This window comes from Dermacentor variabilis, chromosome 7, assembly GCF_050947875.1.
Source record: "Dermacentor variabilis isolate Ectoservices chromosome 7, ASM5094787v1, whole genome shotgun sequence".
Classification (NCBI taxonomy): Eukaryota; Metazoa; Arthropoda; class Arachnida; order Ixodida; family Ixodidae; genus Dermacentor; species Dermacentor variabilis.
In genome coordinates this window covers 135,814,009-135,827,409 of record NC_134574.1, presented here as the reverse complement: position 1 = coordinate 135,827,409, position 13,401 = coordinate 135,814,009, and the positions used below count along the sequence as shown (strand labels likewise).

Genomic DNA, 13,401 nt, shown 5'->3' with positions numbered 1-13,401 from the left:
AAAGTGGACCAATCGCAGACGCCGGCACCACCCTCTTCATCCGGTCATCGATATTCAGTGCAGTGGCTCAGCCCCATCGAATCTCTCTCCACTTGAGCATGCTCCTCTCCTCTTGTGAGTCAATTAGATAAGACAAGCCGCTAAGTGCAGGCAATGTTATTCAAGCAAACAAAGGTGACCTCCTATGAATGAGGGGAGCACTTGATTGGTTTGTTCAGACAACCCTGTGTGTGACCGCCCGATGCTTGCGTCGGCGGTTACGCAAATTTGACGTCAGGACATTGAAATAAAAACATTGGAACAGTTTTACGTTTTAGGGCCCCATAACGATGAAAGTTATTTACTTCATTCCATTCGCAGGAATGTAATTTAATGCGCATGAGAGTAACCTAGAAATCTCAGGAAGAAAAAAAAATAGGACATACTCATACGCTATTTAAGTGTGATAATTATAAAATGGGCAAGAAAGCGATTACTAATACAAGTTCGGAGTTGTCACAGACTAGGTCCTCTCCTCGGCCATTCCGGAGAGCTCCCCTTTGCATACATCTAGACTTGCCTGGGCGAGCTTCCCAACTTCAGTGCTGGCTTCGGTAGAGGATGCTTTGTTAAAAAAAAAGAATTCGTCGCAAGCTGAGAACTGCAACTGAATTAAAGGGAAATAATAAAATGTCATTATGTATGTTCGTTAAATTGTTTTATTTGTTTAAATATGTGGCCTGAAAGTCTGAAAATAAGTGCTGTTTTGGAATAACAAGACAAACTCACAGAAATAGTACACTTCAGGTTACATGTACGTAAACATTAGTACAATGTTATAAAAACAAAGAAAGAAACAGAGGAGGTAAATGCTTAGCTATAGTTCTGAAGATGAAAATTCTGACGATGATATGTGCATAAGAACTATTTTTTCCTAACTACTTATTTCATCTTCTAACACCTTAAGAAAACCAGTCTGCGATACTGTGTTAGTTCTAGATGCATCTAGGTTACTCCACTAGCGAACAACACGGGGGGAAAAGGAAGACTGAAAAGTTTCGTTATTGCGAAGAGGGAGAGCAAATTATAAATGAAAGGAAAGGAGGTTGATCAGGACTGAGCCCGGTTGGCTACCCTACACTGGGGAATGGGAAAAGGGGACGGAAAGATTAAAAGAAGAAGAGAAAGTCCACTGGCGATATCGTTCGGTCACTCAGTCCGGAGCACAAACGCTGGCTCAATCCTGTAGCTTTCAAATATCGCAGCAGCGCCTTTGTGGCGTTTTGTAGCTGCGATATGCGAGGCCATGGTCCCAAGATCTTGTTCAAGGTGAACAGTTTTCTATCTAACTGGCTGAGAGCTGTGCAGAGATCTTGTCTTTCATATTCAAAAATGGGCAGTAGCACAGTAGATGGGCTATAGTTTCCTCGACACCGCAGGCATTGCACTCGGCGCTATCAGCCATTCCAATCAAAAACGTATACGTATTGGTGAATGCGACGCGCAAGCGTAAGCGGCACAGCATTGTTTCCTCATTAAGCGGAAGCCCTGGTAACAGCCGCAGTTGCATAGATATATCGAGGGAATACAATCGATGTTGAGTGAATTCAGGTCTGTGCCACTCCTCCAATGCCATACGGTGCGCTAGCTTGCCTAAGTGTTGGGCTGCGTCAGTACGCGATAAAGGTGCAGCAACAAGGGTTGCTCCTTCGTGTGCTTTCTTAGCAGCTTCGTCCGCGACGTCGTTGCCGGAGATACCGCAATGGCCAGGCAGCCACTGAAACACGACGTTGTGCCCTTTCGCGATCATGTGATGGTGCATTTATCGTATCTCCAGCACAAGTTGTTCACAGGACCTGCGACGAAGAGATGACAGAAGACATTGTAAGGCCGCCTTCGAATCGCAGAATGTTGCCCACCAATTAGCCGATTGGTGGTTAATATAATCAACGGCACCTCGGAGGGCAACAAGCTCCGAACCGGTCGATGCTGTCAAGTTAGAAATCTTGTATCGGATGCTTAGTGATCGTGATGGTATCACAACTGCACCTGTGGAGCTGATCTGGGTGGAAGAGCCATCCCTATATATGTGGACTCGGTCAAAGTAGAAAGTGTGCAAACAATCTAGAGCTGCTTGTTTCAAGGCCAAGGTAGGCAGTTTGGTCTTTTTTCTTATGCCTGGAACCGTAAGACGCACTTTAGGTTGTTTTAAACACCACAAAGCTGTGGTTGAACGTGCTGAGGGTGTGAAGCCCGATGTTAGGGAGGCACAATGGGTGCTGACCTCGTTGGAGAAGGACGCCTGTGGTCGTCGTTCTGGCAGGCAGGCAAGAGAGCTTGATTGCATACGTGAAACACGACGAACATGTGCCCTAAGCGTGTCCGTGCTGATGTAAGTCATGATCGGATGATTTTGAGCCATTGTAATGCTTCCTGCTGTATAGGCGCCCCGCGGAAGGCCTAGGCAAACACGTAGTGCCGGCGCCTGCGCGCTCTGAAGTCCTCGAAGATTTGAATTGCATGTCTTAGCAAGCACGGGAGAGCTATAGCGTAGGAATCCGATCAAAAGTGCTCGATATATCTGTGGCATGGAGCCCAATGACCATCTCCATGTTTTGGTGGCGATGAACTTGAAGACGTGAACAATAGATGTGAGCCTCTTCTGCAAGCGGGCAAACTGAGGGCTCCAAGAGAGGTCCCGGTCAACAATGACACCCAAAAACCGATGATTTCTCTTGTAGCAGACAGGCGGGCCATTGATGCATATTGGATAACCAGACATCACTTTTCGCGTAAAAGCGACTAACGCACATTTTTCTGTTGAGATGGTAAGGCCTTGTGTGTGAAGATAGTCAAATGCCTCTGTTACTGCTTTTTGTAGCCTTGCGCGAATCTGCAGGTGAGTGACCGCTGATGTCCAGGTGCAGATGTCGTCGGCGTAGATTGAAACACTCACTGTTTCGATTAGGGATTTGGCCAGCCCAAGAAGAACGAGGTTGAAAAGAATAGGGCTTAGAACACCGCCTGGGGGAACGTCGCGGCATGTGTAGTTGTTAGTAGTCGGACCATCTTCCGTACGCACGAACCAGGACCTTTGTGTCAAGTAGTTTCTCATCCATTGATTTACTCGCCCTCTTAGTTCAACTGCCAAAAGTGCGTCTAGAATGGTTTGATGGGAAACGTTGTCGTAAGCGTCTTTCACGTCAAGAAAGAGTGCTACTGATAATCGTTTCCGAGATTTTTGCTATTGTACAGATGATACTAGAGCGATGACACTATTAATCGATGAAGGGCCTCGTCGAAATCCCGCCATTGAGTCGGGGTAAATTTTGTTGTGTCCAAGGTACCATTCAAGACGAATGAGGATCATACGTTCCATGAGCTTTTCGACGCAGCTGGCAAGAGCTATAGGCCGGTAAGATGCCAGTTCGTGCGGTGACTTTCCTGTTTTTAGTAGCCGTATCAGACGGCTACGTTTCCATTCCTTTGGGACGACACCATCTCGCCATGAACTATTGAAAAGGCTGAGGAGTTCTCTTCGTGCTGCTTGACCTAGGTGGCGCAAAGCAGTATATGTTATGATATCGGGCCTTGGTGAAGACGAACACCTACAGAGCGCCATAGGAGCTTCTAACTACTTCATAGAGAATGAAGCGTCCATGCTTGTATCTCGTGGACCGGGGATATCGCCTAAAGTCATGTCAAAGACGAAAACTGTGCCGCCGGCGACCTTCGCAGGAAAATTTTTCCGCAACTTCTATCTCACGACGGTTTTTATAGAGAGCCAGGGCGTTGAAAGGGCGTCGTTTCTGTGGGCTTGAGCTAAGACACCGTAGGGCACGCCACACACGGGATGATTGCTTGCGGAGGTCCAGTGACTCGCAAAAGCATTTCAATCTTTAAACCGCTAGCTCATCCATTCGGCGCTTTATCTTCTTTGGCATGTGCCGAGCTTCTCTGAGGTCAAGAATTGACTTCATGCGCCTGCACCTCCTTTCAGCTCGGCGACGTAGTGCACGAAGCCATTCCAACTAAATGTCATTCTCTGTACGCTTTGATGAATGTGTGAAGCAATGCGTGCAATCTTGCATTGCGTGTATAATTATGTCGTCCAATTTGCGTGCGATATGTTTCTTGAATGTGTCTTCTACACGATCTTGAAAGACTGGCCAGTCGATTTGGCGAGATACAACCGCTAATGCGGCGTCTAGTCCATCGATTCTCACATAGATCGGAATGTGATCACTTCCTTATGTTTCAATATCAGTGAACCACTGCACGCTCGAAGTCAGGCAACGTGACACCAAAGTTAAGTCAACGCAGCTGCTGTACGTTGTTCCTCGCAGAAATGTCGGGCTTCCGTCATTTAGACGACAGGTTGTGGCCTGATGCAAAGGATATTAGTGACCTGCCCCTCGAATTCATCCTGGAGCTTCCCCATATATGGTGGTGAGCATTGAAGTCCCCTGTTATTATCCAAGGACCGGCAGTACGATCAATAATATCTTCTAGTATTTTGCTATTAAACTGACTTGTTTGGGAAAGGTAGGCGCCAATAAGACTAAAAGACAGCCTCTTCTTTTCACAGTAACACAGACGTATTGGTTACCGTCGTGTGGCGCTAGGGGTTGGGAAAAATACGTAAGGTCTTTGCGAATGTAAACCAGAATCTTACTACGACGGACACACGTGGTTGAAACAAAAGGTTCATATCCTCATAGTCTTATCGAGGCTGATACGTTCGGTTCACAGATATCCAGTATTATAGGAAAGATGTTGTCGAACACGAACTGTCGAAATTCCTAAATACGTGACCTTAGGCCTCACGCATTCCACTGAAATATGGAGGCACTTCTGACATCATCCCGGAACGATCACTGTTGTTGTCGACGAGCCATGTTTCTGCTATAGAAGTTCTCAAGCACTGGACTTCTGAAGGCTCGCAAGAACCGGATTTATGGCATCCAGCACTTGTAACGCACTTCGAGCTGTGGGTGTCTGTAGCTTGTCCAGATGAACAAGAATAGCACTCATCACAGAGCTGATCTTCACAACAACTTGTTGATTCTGGTCCGACAATTTATCAGGAACAGACGAGGTATTCCTTGCTGTAGAACTCTGATTTCGCTCAGTAGGGGCATGTAGCATCGGGAGTGCAGGCCAAGCGTCAGCACCTGTGCTGTTCGATGCCGCTCTATCTTTCGAGCTGACTGCGTTTGGCCTGGGCGGAAGAGTGGGTGGCAATGTACGTGGCTGGCGCTCTGCAGAGGCTTTGGAGGTTCGCGATCGACGTCGGCGACGCGATCGTCGCCGCCTAATAGATGTTGCTGCTCCTCGGTGAGACGAGTTATCTCTAAGCATTTTCCTCAATATTGCCATTTCCTTCCGAATTAAAGGGCATTCCTTCGAGGATGCATCGTGAGGGCCGCTGCAGTTTGTGCACTTCAGCACACTGGCCTCGCACATATTAGTGGTGTGGGGCCCAGTGCAGCGAGAAGAGACGGTAGTGTTCTTGCACACACTACTCGCATGCCCAAACTTCATGCACTTCCAGCACTGCAGCGGTTTTGGCATGAAGGGGCGAACTGCGTGTCGGAAGTGGCCCACTTTTACATGCGATGGTAGGGATTCGCCTTTAAATATGATTTTGACACACCGTGACGTGCCGAGATGGAACGCGTTTGTGATGATGGTGTTTTCTGTAGCTAGTTTGATTAAGATCGACAGATCGGAGTCGACAATGGTCTCGTCAACATCATAAATTACGCCACTTCTGACTTGTTTGCCCAGCGGAATAAGAGGGCGGACTTTCATCCCGTCAAGTTCCGTGACATTGCGCGAAGAATCCAACGCAGCCGTGTGTTCTACGTCAATCGCTAGGACGTTCTTACGGGTGTTCCCTCTGATGTCTTTGATTTCATTTGGAACCAGCGCTTCTAGATGTGAAGACACAGCTTGCCTGTTGAGGCGCCTCAGGTTGTCGGGGGAGAGAACTGGCGCGAACCGGATGGTGAGCTCCTTGGTATTGCGCGAAGATCTCACGGTGGGACTCACTCGAATTCGATGATGCACTGAGAAATCTGCGCTTTGCTTTACGACTCCGCACCAGCTCGAAGGTGTCGTCACAAGAATCTTCACTGCTGACATAGCACTACATCGTGTCGTCGCTGCCAGTGTCGCTCTCGGTGCCGTTGCGCTTCCTGGAGGCAACCGCCGCGGGCACTGGCCAGTCCATTGGACGCGCGTCAGACTCCATCTCTATCGCAGTTAAGGTGGAAACAACAGTTCAAGGCAGAGTCTAACAAATTCACGAAATGAGGAGAGCTGGAAGACCCTGAAAACTCGTTTAGTTTATATGGATGATTATGACGAAGTACGCGGGATTTGGAAAATGTAACGTATGCAGAGGCATTTATTTTTAGTCGGTTGTGTAGTATTTGATGCAGAAGTTTTAGACGAGCTCGTTTTGCTCGAACAGCTAAAGTTGCAAGCCCTGACTGTGTTAGTAGAAGAGTTGGGGAATCGCTGCGCCGGTATTTTCGATGGATAAACCTAATTGCCTTTCTCTGGATGCTTTCCGGTTTAGATACATTTGTTTTAGTGTACGGGAACCGTTGGACATTAGCATGCTCAAGGGCAGTTCTCACAAATGTAATGTAAGTTAAAAGTTTGACGTTAGTTGGTGCCAACCGCAGGCACCTCTTGAAAAAAGAGTTTTCGTAATGCACAAGAAGTAAAGTTCGTAATATGTGATGTCCTGTTAAGGTCGGAAGTTATCGTTAAACCAAGATGCTTATGCTGCTGAACTCTAGTTACGAGGCTGCTGTTAAATTTGTAGTGGAAAAGCGATGGGTTCTTTTTTCTTGTTACTGTCATACAAGCCGTTTTGTTTGTATTAGCGCTCATTTGCCAGTTACCACACCATTCGTTTATTTTTGCTAGTGCATCATTGAGCACAACTTGATCCTCGTGATTACGTATTTCTCTGCATATTATGCAGTCGTCTGCAAAGAGAATAATTTTTGCAATCAATGTTATTTGTAATGTCATTGATGAAAACCATAAATAACAGCGGACCTATTACTGAGCCCTGTGGGACCCCTGATGTGACAGGAACCGGAGCAGATGGGATGTATCCGATGACGACGAATTGGGATCGGTGAGATAAGAAGTTTTTTTATCTATGCAGTGATGGGTCCATTGCCATTCACAGCTGTAATTTTGGCAGCTAGTTTAGTATGGCACACTCAATCAAAGGCTTTACTGAAATCAAGTAAAAGTAGGCAAGTTTTATTGTGATTATTTATAGTTAAAGGGAGATCGTGTGCGACCTCTGTTAGCTGAGTGACTGCCGATAAACCTCTTCTAAAACCGTGTGGAACATCTACTAGAATATGTTCTTCGAAATATGCGGTTAAGTGTTTGAGAATAATGTGTTCCAAAATGTTACATGATGTGCGGGTAAGTAAAATTGGTCTGTAGTTACATTGTAGGTTAATATCGCCTGACTTATGAATTGTTTGGTGCCAAAGAACAGATATGGGCTCACTGGTAGCCTTATATCGAAAAAAAAAATCATACTTCTGTGAGGAATGGCCCCCTGGTTCTTGCCGCGAGGTTGTTCTCACCTTTGGTTCTGATGAGCCTGCTCTTGTAAGTTTAACGTAAATACTCTATTTCTGGGAGTTTCTCTACACGCGGTAAAATCATAACGGGGATTCTTCAGACTTACTGTGCTTGCAGTTGATCTTGCGGAGAAGGACACTTTTCTTTCTTTTTTACACGTGAAGCTTTTATTGGTCCAATGAGAGACAAGATCATACGCGACGCCGTCCAAGGACACAGAGCTCGCAACGATGCGCGTACGTCCCCAAGTGCCCACTCGATGGCCGCAGTTTACTGGGCGCCTCCTTTCTCCCCTCGCCGGTACAGGTACAGTGCTCGGATGCGCTAGGTTCGCTGTGTAGCGGGCGCAGGCCTCTGTACTTGCAAGTACAGCAAGGAGCCCTCGAAAGTGTCAAACAAAATACAAGTGTAACAATGCAAGGGCTCTAATGGACTACACAAGTGTGCGATGCAGAATTGGTGAGGCATGATGGCGATGCAACGGCCCCGCCGAGACGCGCGCGGGCGTGGAGCGCCAGCAAGACGCGACGCGCGGCACAAGAACAGCGGCATGCCAAGCGGACAGACACTGAACGGGCCGCTGAGACGTAGTCGTGGCGATTGGACGACCACCACTTGCGAAACGCAGGAGGGTACTTTCAAAAGCACTTGGTCGGAAAGGAATTTTTGGCTTGGTGGGTAGGGTCTGTGGCCGCTCCTGGTTCCGGTCGTCGGGGCGTCGCAGCCGGCGCTTGCGGTGCTTCACAACGAGCGTTTGAATTTCCCGCGAAGACGTGAGTTTGTTTGGCCTTTGCCCCAGGTGCAGGAGAAGGTGCTTCGAGTTGACTCAGGTAATCATACGGAGGATGGTTTCTGCCCTAATTCGGCTTGGTGCTTGGCGATAGGGTAACTGAGCCGTTAGTCCGCCGGAAGGCACACACCAATCGACCGACAAAAGGAACCCCGTTTCCTGCTGTCACTGCTCTCGCAGTGTAATAACTTGGCGAGCATATGACGCGTTCTCTGAGATCCTTACCGGCAGCTCACCACTATCGCTGAGAAATCAAGTGCTCAGTCGTTGCACTCTAGCGGTACTAACCAGCAGGGCAGAAACTTGGGAACGAGAAGTAGGCGTAAAAGCCATGTAGAAGCAAATTTGACTGTGGGTAAATGATTTATTAGCGAGTAGTACACATATATCGCTGTAGCGATATTGGCGAAGCGACAAATCTTCTAGGTGCACAGGCTTCTTGTTAGCAGCCTTCGCACAGGACACAAGCAGATGACGCGCATTCCCGACCGTTGTCTCTACGATGTAAGTCCCAGGACGCCGCGGGAGCTCAAAATGGTCTATGTAAGCAATAGCTTGTATGTAAAACAGGGTGCATGTAAAGAGTGATGTTAACCAGTTTATTTTCTGTTCAACGCTATCGATACCTCCAAGGAAACCGAGATTGGTCAGTCACTCGGACCACGCAAGCGCAGAGCCGTCCCGTCACGTCCGTTTGGCAGGTTATCCTTTGTCCTGTCAGTTTTCTTAGCCATCTACGTTTCCGCTACCCCGCTTCGTCTGCTACAACCCCGCTTCGTCTGCTCGGCGAGACACTGACTACAAAGACAAAGGAGAGCGAGACAAAGAAGCGAGGTCAACGTGTTGCAGAATCTGCACACGCGCCAGCTGCCTCGCTGGAAGAAACTGACGTATCCGTCCACCGCTCCCAATCCCGCCGTAGGCACTCTCTGTTTCAGTCTCCATAGCGACAGCTTTCTCCCCGCTAACTCACTTGCGATTACACCGAACATCTTGGCTTGATTACCCACCAGTAACTTCGTTTTTAAAAGCGATGAGGCATTAAAAAGCCTTGTGTACAACCACTCTAAGGTAGAATTTTTGGCAGCGCTAGCAAAACTACCGGTAGCGCGTCGACGACGAGTCCGGTGGGGACCAACACGGCGGTATTACGATAGCGATTGCGCATTGTTATTAACAACGATGACAAAAGCTGTGGCGAAAGCAGTTATTGAGGAGGCACGACGTAGCACAGGTCTTGAACGCAAGGTCAAATTTTTGTTGGCGATTTCAAAATAGATGGGAGCTAGAAGCAGTGTGAATAAATATCAGAGTGTCGTTCCGTTTAGCTACCTCGATTTGCGAAACCATACACTGTGACACAGAGAATAACTTCGACGACAGAAATGATGAATGAGGGATGCATTACAGGTCGTGGACCCAAGGTCAAGGTATCGTTTTGCAAAACTGCACGAACTGCGGTATTTGGAAGCATAAGAATAGATTTCTTGTTTTATTTTACTCTATGTATGTTGTCTTTTGGACTATTTGTTCTTCTGAATTTCGTTGTTTGAATTTGGCACAGTGATGCCATTGTCGCCATGCTGTCATCGTCATTTCGTTGTCGTCGCAGCGCCATCGCCTTACAGTCGTCATCATGGCGTCGTGGTCCTACTATCGTGGTCATTCTCGCGTTGCTATGCGTGGTATGCATGTGATCAAGCGCAACATGTTTATTTTGAACAAGGTGCTCCTCGACAAACATGTGTCCAATTTGCTATTCTCAAATGTATTTATATATGCGCGATATGAAAGAACACTGTTTTCGGGGAAAAAGAAATACCACTGAAGCCTTTGCTTCCGCACATCCTCACGTGGTGGGGGATCCGCATTTTTTCTTTACTTGCTTCAATGAGCCAGGTAATTACGCATATATCAAAACTGTCAATATATAGTGGCATTTCTCCTAACTGATGTACACCGCACCACGCATCGCGCATACAACCGATCGCACAGACAAATGTTCCAAATTTTTCGAATGTACTGTGGCTCCCCTTAATCAGGTTATGAGGCATATTTGCTTTTTTTCGAGTACGCAGATATTACAAATATTTCAGACTCACGCAGAAGCAGCAGTGTATTAGGAAATCTGCTGAAATTCTCCTTAATAAAAGCCCTTGCTCCCGTGCTCTGTCATTACCGCCGCATCCTGTTTGGCTAATAGCATCCCTACCGCAAGTGAATTTGATAGACCCTCCAAAACACTTAGGCAATTAGCGACCCGGCATGCTTCTTGCACCAAAGGGACAGCTTCTGTGGCATTGAAATGCGTCAGTACAGGCTTGCCATATTTCTTAAAAAACAATACAATTGTTTGTATGAGGGACAGGTACGTTGCCCTGCGCAGCAGTGAACATTGTTTTTTGTCGTGTTTTCTTTATTGACACGCATTCAGACAATCAAAGTCTACTGCTGTGTGGTCAGTTATCCGGTCTCAAATATGTTAGCGCCCACTGGTGCTCCCCTGATAAAATGTATCTCTGTTCGGAATTAAAGGTATTCGTGAGCAATCATTCTTTCGTCCGGACCTCTTGATACTTATGTTTACTTTTTTTTTCCCATGCACGAAGTTCGAACAATCTAGTCCAGCAATAAGGAGTGAGGAGGTGTTCTGCAACGAAGCTGACATGGGGTGCATCAGCCAGCATTCCTTACTCGACAGAAAATGGCGGTGTTTGGTGTGAGAGGCTTCTGCAGTTCTAGTAAATAAATTCAGTGCACTAGGACTCCCTGAAGTCGTAGACATTCTCGATGCAATGCCACTTTTATTTGTTTTTTTTTAGCAGGACAAGACACAGTGGCTACAGCGCGAGGTTATTGAAACGCTCTCACAAGGCGGCACTTCAAATGAAAGAAGAATCTCCGAAACGTAACCACTGAAAGGCAGTGTCCCCAACCCGTACCAGAAAGTGATACCGCTGCGTTTAATGTATAGTGGGCCGAATAGCTATGCCAAACCACACCGTCTTATGCTGGTGCTGATTACAAGAACTAACCTCCATCTGTCGCTAGAACACAACGAACATTATTTCGCGTAAACTTGGCGGTACAGATTCGAGAGTATTTCTAATATTAATATTGAGAAAAACAGTCCGTGCAAGCGTGCCAGCGTTTCAGCACGTCACTAGCGATGTGGTTATGTTTACAAGTGTCATTCAAAATATTTATTTCTTGAATTACAATATTAAGGTGTACGGCACAACAGTGTCTCGCACACATTTGGGTGCTGGACCTGTTCCGAACCTACTTATGTGGTCGACCATTTACAGTAACCGCTGATCCCACCGGCCGTCTAGGTAGCTGGGCCCTACGCCTTCAGGAATACGCTTACACTGTCGAGCCGGGTCATCCACAAGTCGGGTCATCCACAAGTCGGGTCATCTACAAGTCGGGTCGTCTACAACTGGACGCCCGCTGCCTGTCTCGTTGTGCCATCGATGCACCGGATGCTTTAGTGGATCCCGCACCGATCGCCGTTCTTCTGCTCTTCGTCTTGAAGAGTCATTGGTGCGTAACAACAGCGCGATGAATATTTGCGGCAGCTGATCTAACGCCCGCGCTTTCTAATCCGTCCGACCAATTCCTTCGAATATTTGTGCTGCAGAATGACACCCTGTATCGCCGCAACGTGCACACCAATGGGCCCCAGCTGCTAACGGTCATTCCGCCACGTCTTCGACAGACTCGAGCAACTGCGCGACGTTCCCACCGTTGGGCACATTGGCGTCTCTCGGGCGTATGACCACATTCGGCGAGGTTTTTTCGGGCGTGCTCCCAACCGTCTTGTCCGTCACTATGTCGCCGCGTGTTAGTCGCGTCAACGCCGGAAAAAAGAAACAAGTTATGCCTCTTGCTGGTCATCTGCAGCCTCTATGCATACCAACCGACCCTTTCTTTCGCTTTGGCTTTGAACTTCGCGGGTCATTGCCTATATCGAGTGCTGGAAATAAGGTGATTGCCGTGGTTACTGACTATATAGAACCCATTTTGCCATTACAAGAGCCCTACCCATCAGCAGCGTTGCAGACGTCGCTGACTGGTTCCTTTCCGACGTTATCCCTCACCAAGGCGCACCTCTTTAACTTCTCGCCGATCGCGGCCGATACTTTATAGCCAGTCATCCCCAACTTATTCGATCATCCACAACTAAACGTAAGCTTGCTACAACCTATTACCTTCGAACTAACGGTCTTACCAAACGACTGAACCGCACAATAAACCCTCATGTATGTTTCTTCCCATCATCGCGACTGGGACACTGCTCTACGATTTGTCACGTTCGCTTACGATTCTTCGCGCCACGCACAGCCGGTTCCTCATCCTTCCACCTCCTATTCGGCCGCGAGCTGCCCTTGCTTTCTAGACTGTTTTTCACCCCTTCGACTCCCCGATAGAGTGTGCTCGTGACGTCATAGTCACAGTGACCCAAGAATGCCAGAATGCCCGCATTTGTCTCTCCGCTTCACAGACACACCAGAAGTTCCATTACGACCAACGTCATCACGAGCAGGACAGCGAACCAGGTACCGTTGTCCTAGTTTGGTCTCCGTCTGGGCGTGTTGGTGTTTCAGAAAAGGTACTCTCGCGGTTCTCCGGTCCTTGCCGCATTCTCCGCCAAGTCACATATGAAGTGGCTACACTCGAGGCAACCGTGCCTGCGCCTTCTTATGACGTCATCCGCGTCCGCCGCCTCAAACCATACCTTTCTGGAACAGGTGAGGCGCACCAATAAGGTGCTTCTTCCGCCCAAGGGCAATGTAACAGTGTGTCATGTTTCAAGAAGAGGAATTGTATTCCGGTCCGAAAGACGACGCGGAAGCTGTGGGATTATTGCTACGCGGCGCGTGTTGGCCCGAACATTACAAAGGTATTTAAATATACTTACGTTTCTTCCCACAGCAATACGATCAATGCTTCAAGCATCCATTTCGTGCCTAACTTACAAGTATTAACTCACTCGACCTACT

General features: G+C 47.7%; 1 long non-coding RNA gene across 1 annotated transcript in view; it reads left to right on the top strand.

Annotated features, from left to right (window-relative positions):
• Positions 1 to 13,401, top strand: part of LOC142587954 (uncharacterized) — a 39,947-nt gene that overhangs the window by 18,859 nt on the left and 7,687 nt on the right. The gene's annotated exons all lie outside the window — the stretch shown is intronic.